This window comes from Cucurbita maxima, unplaced genomic scaffold (assembly GCF_002738345.1).
Source record: "Cucurbita maxima cultivar Rimu unplaced genomic scaffold, Cmax_1.0 Cma_Scf00309, whole genome shotgun sequence".
NCBI lineage: Eukaryota > Viridiplantae > Streptophyta > Magnoliopsida > Cucurbitales > Cucurbitaceae > Cucurbita > Cucurbita maxima.
Genome location: NW_019272325.1, coordinates 41,033 through 49,893, shown reverse-complemented (window position 1 = coordinate 49,893; position 8,861 = coordinate 41,033). Strand labels below are relative to the sequence as shown.

The following is an 8,861-nucleotide window of genomic DNA, read 5'->3' as shown; positions in this document are numbered from 1 at the left end:
GGTGTATGCAACAGTGACCCTATCGCTGAGGGACAATGACATATGAGCAGGTTGCAAAGTGGTTCGAGGCGCAGGTCTTGAATGTTCATGTGGGCGCACAGGTCTGTGTAGTGGATCCGTGGGTTGGACTGTGTTCTGTGTATTTTGGCTTGAATGTGGGTTTTGGGCAAAGCACATAGGAACTAGACTATTAGACTGATTGTTGGTGGGTATCTAGTTACTAGACCAAACTGGGTATGGGGTTGCTTGACTGGATTGAGGTTGCGGGTATTCGAGTTTGGGTCCGAGCAGGTGGACTTCGTCTTCCCCACTCGTTTGCATGCATTTTCCTTTCTTCATTCCTTCGTATCAAAACTCGTTGTCTACATCTTGTTTCTTCCCGTCTTTGTACGTTTGATCCTACCCCTCTATCTCACTAGTGTTGTGTACGTTGGATCCCATGGTCGTCATCATGAAATCATGGTTATCATAAAATATCATTTCATGGCCTTGGTCTCATATTCATGTCCGGGTAGAATTTGATGTGCATACTTCTCTATTCATGACTTACATACACACACATTTGCTCCCATGCGAGCTCGCATACCTACCCATTGACCTGGGCTTCAACTAGCATACACTCACACTATTGGTCCCTTCACATAGCATTGTGGGGTATACAATATCATAAGTACAATCATGTAACATCCTAACAAGTCATAAACATAATAAGCAAATATATAACCAATCTTTACCTTTAAATTCATAGCATTGTGGGGTATACAATATCATAAGTACAATCATGTAACATCCTAACAAGTCATAAAAACATAATAAGCAAATATATAACCAATCTTTACCTTTAAATTCATTTAGAGTAGGTAGACTTATTACCATCACTAGAAGGAGGGTTTGAGCCTCCGACCTTGTGGTTAACAGCCACACGCTCTAACCAACTGAGCTATTCCAGCTAATTCTTTATAATAGCTCAAGCCCACCACATCCTTATAAGGAATGTTTCATTCCCTCTCCAACCAATGTTGGATCTCACAATACACTCTCCTTGGGGGCCCAACGTTCTTGCTGGCACAACGTTTGGTGACTTGCTTTGATAGCTTTCGCAATAGCCCAAACCCATCGCTAACAAATATTGTCCGATTTTGCCCATTACGTATCATCATCAGCCTCACAATTCTAAAATGAGTCTACTAGGGAGACTCTTCTAAGGAATGCTTCGTTCTCATTTCCAAACACTAAAAAATATTGTCCATTTTTTACCGTAACAAATCGTCGTCAGAATCACAGTTTTAAAACACGCTACTAGAGATGTTTACAGACACTTATAAGTTATTCTTTCATTCTCCTCTCAAACCAATGCGGGATTAGAGGGCATGGGTTCAAATCCCACTTCTGACAACTCAAATAAAGGTAAAATAAAAATACAATAGCATATCATTTTTTGAAATCAATTGAACTCACTGGAGATTTAAAATTGTCACGACATGATTTTTCAAGCATATAAGAACTGTAAGAACTCAATTTTAAAGACTTCAAAGCACAGCTATAATAACTCAACTTTCTAAGACTTCAAATCATTATTCATGACACATCCTAACAAAGAAAAAATTTCATAAAAATTGAAAGGAGATTCGAAAACTAAGGACAATAATTTGTAACACATAGAACTGACGTGACAAAGAAAAATTTGATAAAAATTGGAACGAGATTCGAAAAATAAGGACAACAACTTGTACATATAGAACTGATGGCTCGGGACGACCCTGCTTTGTGACCTTAACTAACCATTAGTGATCACCCAAAAAGGAAAAGTAATATCTAGTGCAACTAAATAAGTAACCTACTTGTAGGCGGTAATCGAGTCCTTGATCGAGACAGTTGCCACGGGTTTTTCTTTAGGTTATATAATGTTCAGGTGTAGATTATATGTAACGACCCTAGTTTTCTAGGGGCCTAGAGTCACTAGAACATGCATGATGTAACTGCTTTATGCTAAAATATTTTTTACATTATGTTTTTGTATTGATGCTACCCCTAAAAAGAACACAATATTATTATTAAGAATGTTAAATTAAGACTATAACAATGTTAGGAATCACGAACCTACATAATTATATGACATTGTCCACTTTGGTTGGAGGGTTAAATTTTTCCACATACTAAAATGGAATGATTCATTCCCATTGATAAAAAGAGAGATGAACCTCCGACCTTATGGTTAACAATCATACGCTCTAACCAACTGAACTATTCCAACAAATTATGAGTATTAGCCTAGATATTGTCTACTTTGACTCATTACATATCGTTGACAACCTCACAGTTTTAAAACACATCTAATAGTAAGAGATTTCCACATGCTTATAAAAAATGTTTCATCCCCTCCACAACCGACGTGAGATCTCACAATCCACCTCCTTGTGTTCCCAGCAACCTCGTTGGCACACCACCCAATAACTAACTCTAATACAATTTGTTACAAACCAAGCCCACCTCTGATATTGTCTACTTTGGCTAATTACGTATCACCATCAGCCTCACGATTTTAAAATATGTCTACTAGGGAGAGATATCCACAACCTTATAGTTAATGTTTTGTGTCCCTCTCCAATTGCTAGCAGATATTGTTTGTTTTGGCATGTTACGTATCGTGTAAATTTAAAAGTTTTAAAACGCATCTTTAAGAGAGAGGTTTTCACACCCTTATAAGGATTGCTTCATTCCACTCTTCAACCAATGTTAGGTCTCATAATAAATAGTTAAGATGGTTGAGTGGTTGAAGGCTTTAGGACTCAAGTTTTGGTCCTTGTGAGTCCGTGGGTTGAAATCCAACTTTTATAACTTAGAAAGGTTTTGTTTTATAAAGTGCTATTCTTTATAAAAATAGTTATAAAGAATAGGTAGAGGGTGTGGGTTCAAATCCCACTTCTGACAACTCAAATAAAGGTAAAATAAAAATACAATAGCTTATCATTATTGAAATCAATTGAACTCACTAGAGATTTAAAATGGCTTCCAAGCTTCTACAAAAGTTAGTATTGTACAAGTTTACCCTTACGCCTGAATCTCAAGGACACTCTGATTTTCTATACTACCTGAGTGCATAGCAAATGATGATTTGTGAGCCTGGAATACACTGGCGTCCTTGATATAACTGAAACTGTCCACTAGGACATCTATTAATTGATTCATAATTACCTATGTTAAAAAAAATCAGCTTCGGAAAGGTAAAAAATGTAAAGGTTCATGTTAAAAATGTCAAATCAAGCCAAATATGTCGTTTTTTAACCTAAAATTCCGAGAAGCTAAGCCGAAGGGGCCGGTGTATGCAGTAGTGACCCTGTCATTGAGGGACATTGACACATGAGCAAGTCGCAAAGTGGGTCGAGGCATGGGTCTTTAATGTTCATGTGGGCACACAAGTTGGTGTAGTGGATCATGGGTTAGACCGTGTTCTGTGTATTTTTTGTTTGAATGTGGGTTTTTGGGCCAAGCACAGAGGAACTAGACTACTTGACTGGTTGCTAGTTGGTATCTGATTGCATTGTTGGGTCGAAGCTTTGTATTTTAGGTTACTGGAGCAAACTAGGTATGGGGTTGCTTGGCTATAATGAGGTTGCGGGTATTCGAGTTTTGGTCCGACCAGGTGGACTTCATCTTCTCCACCCCTCACATCGGTTAGGGTTGCCTGTGGGTTTTGGGTCGTGAGTCGGATCTCGTGTCGGACTTCGTTTCCCTCACCCCGATTACTAGAGAATATTTCGGCGACTCTCTCTCCTCGGTCACGTCGTTTCAATGTCCTTTTTCCTCCATTTTTTAGTCTCCTCCTCCCCCTAATCTCGTTTATGGTGTTTGTTTGGTTCGTAAGGGCGTAAACACTCAGATCTGAGAGGGTTCAAAAATCCAACGTTCTGTCTTCCTTACCCAATCCAACATTCTGTTCTTCCTCGGTCACGTCGTTTCAATGTCCTTGTGGGAAGGAAAGCGCGTGAGACAGCCGGCAAGCCACGTGTCAACTTGCGGGAGGGAAAGCGTGTTAGACAGCCTGAGGGACACGTATTGACGATTGGGTGGAATAACACGTTAGGCGCATTGTCAGGCGAGAAAATCTATGGCCTATTAGCTCAGTTGGTTAGAGTGTCGTGCTAATAACGCGAAGGTAGCAGGTTCAACCCCTGCATGGGAAATTATATCTTTTCATTATACGAGTTAAAACATTACGAAATTTAGAAGATAATGACTTTTTTAAGTTTATTATGCATAAAGTTATGTAAACGAAACTTGATTGGCCAGATTAGGAGCTAACGATCTATAATGTGCATAAAATCTATGCCCAATTAGCTCAGTTGTAAGATTGTCATGTTAAAAACGTGGAGGTCGTAGGTTCGAAAATTACATAGGCCAAGTTTTATTAATTCTTAATAATATCTTTACATGATACAGGGTTACAACAGTACGAACTTTAAATCAATGATACGGCCGTTCACAATTTTTCTTTAGATCTGAGTCGTTCGATATGTTCTTCAATGAAGGATGAAATTCGAGGATTTCTGAGAGTCATTTCAGGAACAAGAAGGAGGTAAATGAACTTATTTTGGCTATATGTTCTTTTACGAAAGATGAAATTCGAGTATTTCTCAGTCTTTTCACGAACAAGGAGGTAAATGAACTCACTTTGAAGGCCAGAAAGCCACGTGTCAACTTGCGGGAGGGAAAGCGTGTCAGATAGCCTGAGGGACACGTATTGACGATTGGGTGGAATAACAAGTCAGGCGCATTGTCAAGCGAGAAAACCTATGGCTTATTAGCTCAGTTGGTTAGAGCGTTGTGCAAATAATGCGAAGGTTGCAGGTTTGACACCTGCATGGGGCCAATTTCCCTCATTTTTAATTATATCTTTTCATTATACGAGTTAAAACACTACGGACTTTAGAAGATAATGACTTTTTTAAGTTTATTACGCATAAAGTTATGTAAATGTAACTCGATTGGTTGGATTAGAAGCTAACGATCTATAATGTGCATAAAATCTATGTGGAGGCCGTAGGTTCAACAATTACATAGGCCAAGTTTTATTAATTTTTAGTAATATCTTTACATGATACGGGGTTACAACAATACGAACTTTAAACTGATGATACGGCCGTTCACAATTTTTCTTTAGAGGATTTCTGAGAGTCATTTCAGGAGCAAGAAGTTGGTAAATGAACTAGTTTTGGCCGTTCGATATGTTCTTTTACGAAAGATGAAATTCGAGGATTTCTTAGAGTCTTTTCACGAACAAGGAGGTAAATGAACTCACTTTGAAGGCCAGATTCAGTATTTCGACTCTCACGAGAGAAAAGTTTTCGTCAAGCCACGTGTCAACTTGTGGGAAGGAAAGCGCCTGAGACAGCCGGCAAGCCATGTTTCAACTTGTGGGAGGGAAAGCGTATCAGACAGCCTGAGGGACACGTATTGACGATTGAGTGGAATAACGCGTCAGGCGCATTGTCAGGCGAGAAAATCTATGGCCTGTTAGTTGAGTTGGTTAGAGCTATGTGCTAATAACGTGAAGGTCGCAGATTCGACTGCATGGGCCAATTTCCCTCATTTTTAATTATATATTTTCATGATACGAGTTAAAACACTATGAACTTTAGAAGATAATAACTTTTTTAAGTTTATTATGCATAAAGTTATGTAAACGAAACTCAATTGGCTGGATTAGGAGCTAATGATCTATAATGTGCATAAAATTTATGCCCAATTAGCTCAGTTGTAAGTTTGTAGTGTTAAAAACGTGAAGGTCGTAGGTTCGACAATTACATAGGCCAAGTTTTATTAATTCTTAATATCTTTTCATGATATGGGGTTACAACATTACGAACTTTAAACCGATGATACGGTCATTCAAAAATTTTCTTTAGATCTGAGTCGTTCGATATGTTCTTCAATGAAGGATGAAATTCGAGGATTTCTGAGAGTTCTTTCAGGAACAAGAAGGAGGTAAATGAACTTATTTTGGCCGTTCGATATGTTCTTTTAAGAAAGATGAAATTCTTGGATTTCTCAGAGTCTTTTCACGAACAAGGAGGTTAATGAACTCACTTTGAAGGCCAGATTCAGTATTGCAACTCTCATGAGAGAAAATTTTTCGACAAGCCATGTGTCAACTTGTGGGAAGGAAAGCGCGTCAGACAGCCGGCAAGCCACGTGTCAACTTGCGGGAGGGAAAGCGTGTCAGACAGCCTGAGAGACACGTATTGACGATTGGGTGGAATAACGCATCAGGCGCATTGTCAAGAGAGAAAATTTTCCACGTGTTAACTTGTGGGATGGAAAGCACGTCAGATAGATAGCAAGCCACGTGTCAACTTGCAGGAGGGAAAGCGGCCACGTGTCAACTTGCGGGAGGGAAAGCGTGTCACGTGTCAACTTGCGGGAGGGAAAGCGGCCACGTTTCATCTTGCGGGAGGGAAAGCGTGTCATGTGTCAACTTGCGGGAGGGAAAGCATGTCAGACAGCCTGAGGGACACGTATTGACGATTAGGTGGAATAACGCGTCAGGCTTGTTGTAAAGTGACTCGGCTCCACTCGATATTCGACACGCGATAGCTCTTCCGACCCACGCCCACGTCTAACCAAGTTTGACTAGAAGGATGTTCAACTCGATCCGTATGGTGCCACGCTTCAATGTAAAGAATTTCACTTTTCAGCATGCACCTTGGTTTTGAACCCATGACTTATCAGTAGCATTCCTCTCTTTCTCCATACTTCTTCAATTCTTTTCGCAAGCTTAGAAATTACTTTCCCATTCTCTTTCTTCTCCTGTTTGAGATAGAAAGAACTCTCACTCAGCTCAGCCCTTCCTTCTCTAAGCTTTCAATCTCAAATTCTAAAAGCTTTCTTTTCTTTTTCAATCTCTACTCTCTCCTTCAAAATGCGCTCGTTCAGGAATTTCAATGTCTGCAACTAAGACTTCTCCATAGATTTATCCACGACAGATTTTGGTTGTTGCTCTAAATCTTTATTCTCCTTCTGATGATCTGGAAGTTTCTTTGGCTCGTTCGCCGATTGCGTGTTCAATCCAGATTCCTTCTTCGATTTTCTCATCTCCAATATTGCGATTTTGCCGAAGTCGTTGTGTATCCCCTCGTTTCCAACGATTTTCACCGCCTCATATCTACTGCCATCGTCTTTTTCTCCGCCGTGTTCTTACGCTTTCAAATCTTCATTTTGAGCCATCAAGAAAAGACCTAAGACCTTCGTTTGTTGCGTCACCAAGACTAGGTTGATTGTTTCTTCAACCTTTTTATCGGCTCAACAATCTTTTACAAAATGCCCCTCTACCACAATTGTAACATTTGTCGGAGTTATAATAATTTGCATAGTGCATATTTGTGAAATTTGTAGCACTGAATGTTGGAGTAAATTAATCGGCCGCCTCTTCCTCGATTGCGTCCTTATCCATGCCAATTTGCTTGGCTCGGCTGTCCCTTCTTCATATATTATCCTTCATGACTACTTCCTTGAGCACCATGACCATTTTTACTACTTTCACTGTCAAAACCTCTACCTTCAAAATTTTGAGAGTAGAGTACCTTTTAATCTTTGATTGACGCCTTGGTTTGAAGTGCTTGATCAAGTGTTTCCTCCTTCTTCTTCTTACGTTTCTCGTGTTCCTCGAGAAAATCGGCTAGCTCGTCGACTGTGAATGTTGCTAGGTCCTTTAACTCTTCTATCGCGCATACAACATTCTCAAAGTTGTTGGTTAATGACCTTAAAATCTTCTCCAAAACTCGAGTCTCAGCTAACATTTCTCCATTTCGGTTGAGTTGGTTAACCAGAGTTTGTACATGCGTGATGTAGTCAGATACACTTTCTGACTCCTTCATCTCATGCTCTCCAACTTGCCACAAAGAGTTTGGAGACGCACTTGCTTGACTCGATCGATTCCTTTGAACACTTTTCCTAAAGTTTCTGACGCTTCTTTTGAAGTAGTTGCATTGGCAAGCTTCTCAAAGCCCGACTCGTCAACGGCTCGGAACAACATGTATAGTGTCGCCTTATCTTTTGATCGCACCTCTTTTAACGTCTTGTTTTGTGCCGCTGTATAACTCGTGGTATCTTTTGGTTCTTCTAACCCTTCTTCGACCACCTCCCATGCATCTTGAGAACCAAGAAAAGCTTTCATATGAATGCTTCAATTCCCGTAGTTTGTCTTCACTAGTCGCGGTAGCGGAATTTGACCCACATTCGCCATTGACTTGATATAATTTTGTTAACGAAAACTCATAAATTTGTGAAATAAGTTTCACACATACTAACGTTAGAAGGAGACAAAGAACACTGTGAAAAAACCTTCTATTTCTTCTCTGTTTCTTTTCTTTTTTTACTCTACTCTACTTTACCACGATAGTAATAACAATTGTATTTATAAGGTTTTCTAAAACTAAATATAGACATAACAATGCCACTGTCCCTAACCCTTAAAAAGTCATTATTCAAGATTCTTGGCCTTTCATCTTCAAAACTCGGCCTTACCCTCCAATACTAACTCTTGAATTTAAATACCACTAAAATTATCCATGGGAATCTGATCCCTGCCACTTCCTTTTCATGAATCCCCTACCTTGATCCGCACACAAATAAATAGAGAATTTCATGGAAATGGAGAATCAAGTAGATGGTGGGGATGATGACGGGGAATGGACATCGCTACCTGTGGCCGTTGCACATATCGTGTTTTATAATTGTATGACATATACTATGTTATGTAGATGATATGATATACGATATGTTGCATACAAGTTACGCTATTATATCATATACACTATTCTAGGACTATGAGACATTAGAAAATCATGTATTGTTAATTATTA

At 39.4% G+C, this 8,861-nt stretch overlaps 2 non-coding genes across 2 annotated transcripts; one reads left to right on the top strand and one right to left on the bottom strand.

Annotated features, from left to right (window-relative positions):
- Window positions 1-876: 876 nt before the first annotated feature.
- On the bottom strand, window positions 877-950 carry TRNAN-GUU. The gene has a single exon. It is a non-coding gene; the product is annotated as a tRNA-Asn (tRNA).
- Window positions 951-4,110: 3,160 nt separating this feature from the next.
- Window positions 4,111-4,184, top strand: TRNAI-AAU. Its single transcript has one exon. It is a non-coding gene; the product is annotated as a tRNA-Ile (tRNA).
- The last annotated feature ends 4,677 nt before the right edge of the window (window positions 4,185-8,861 follow it).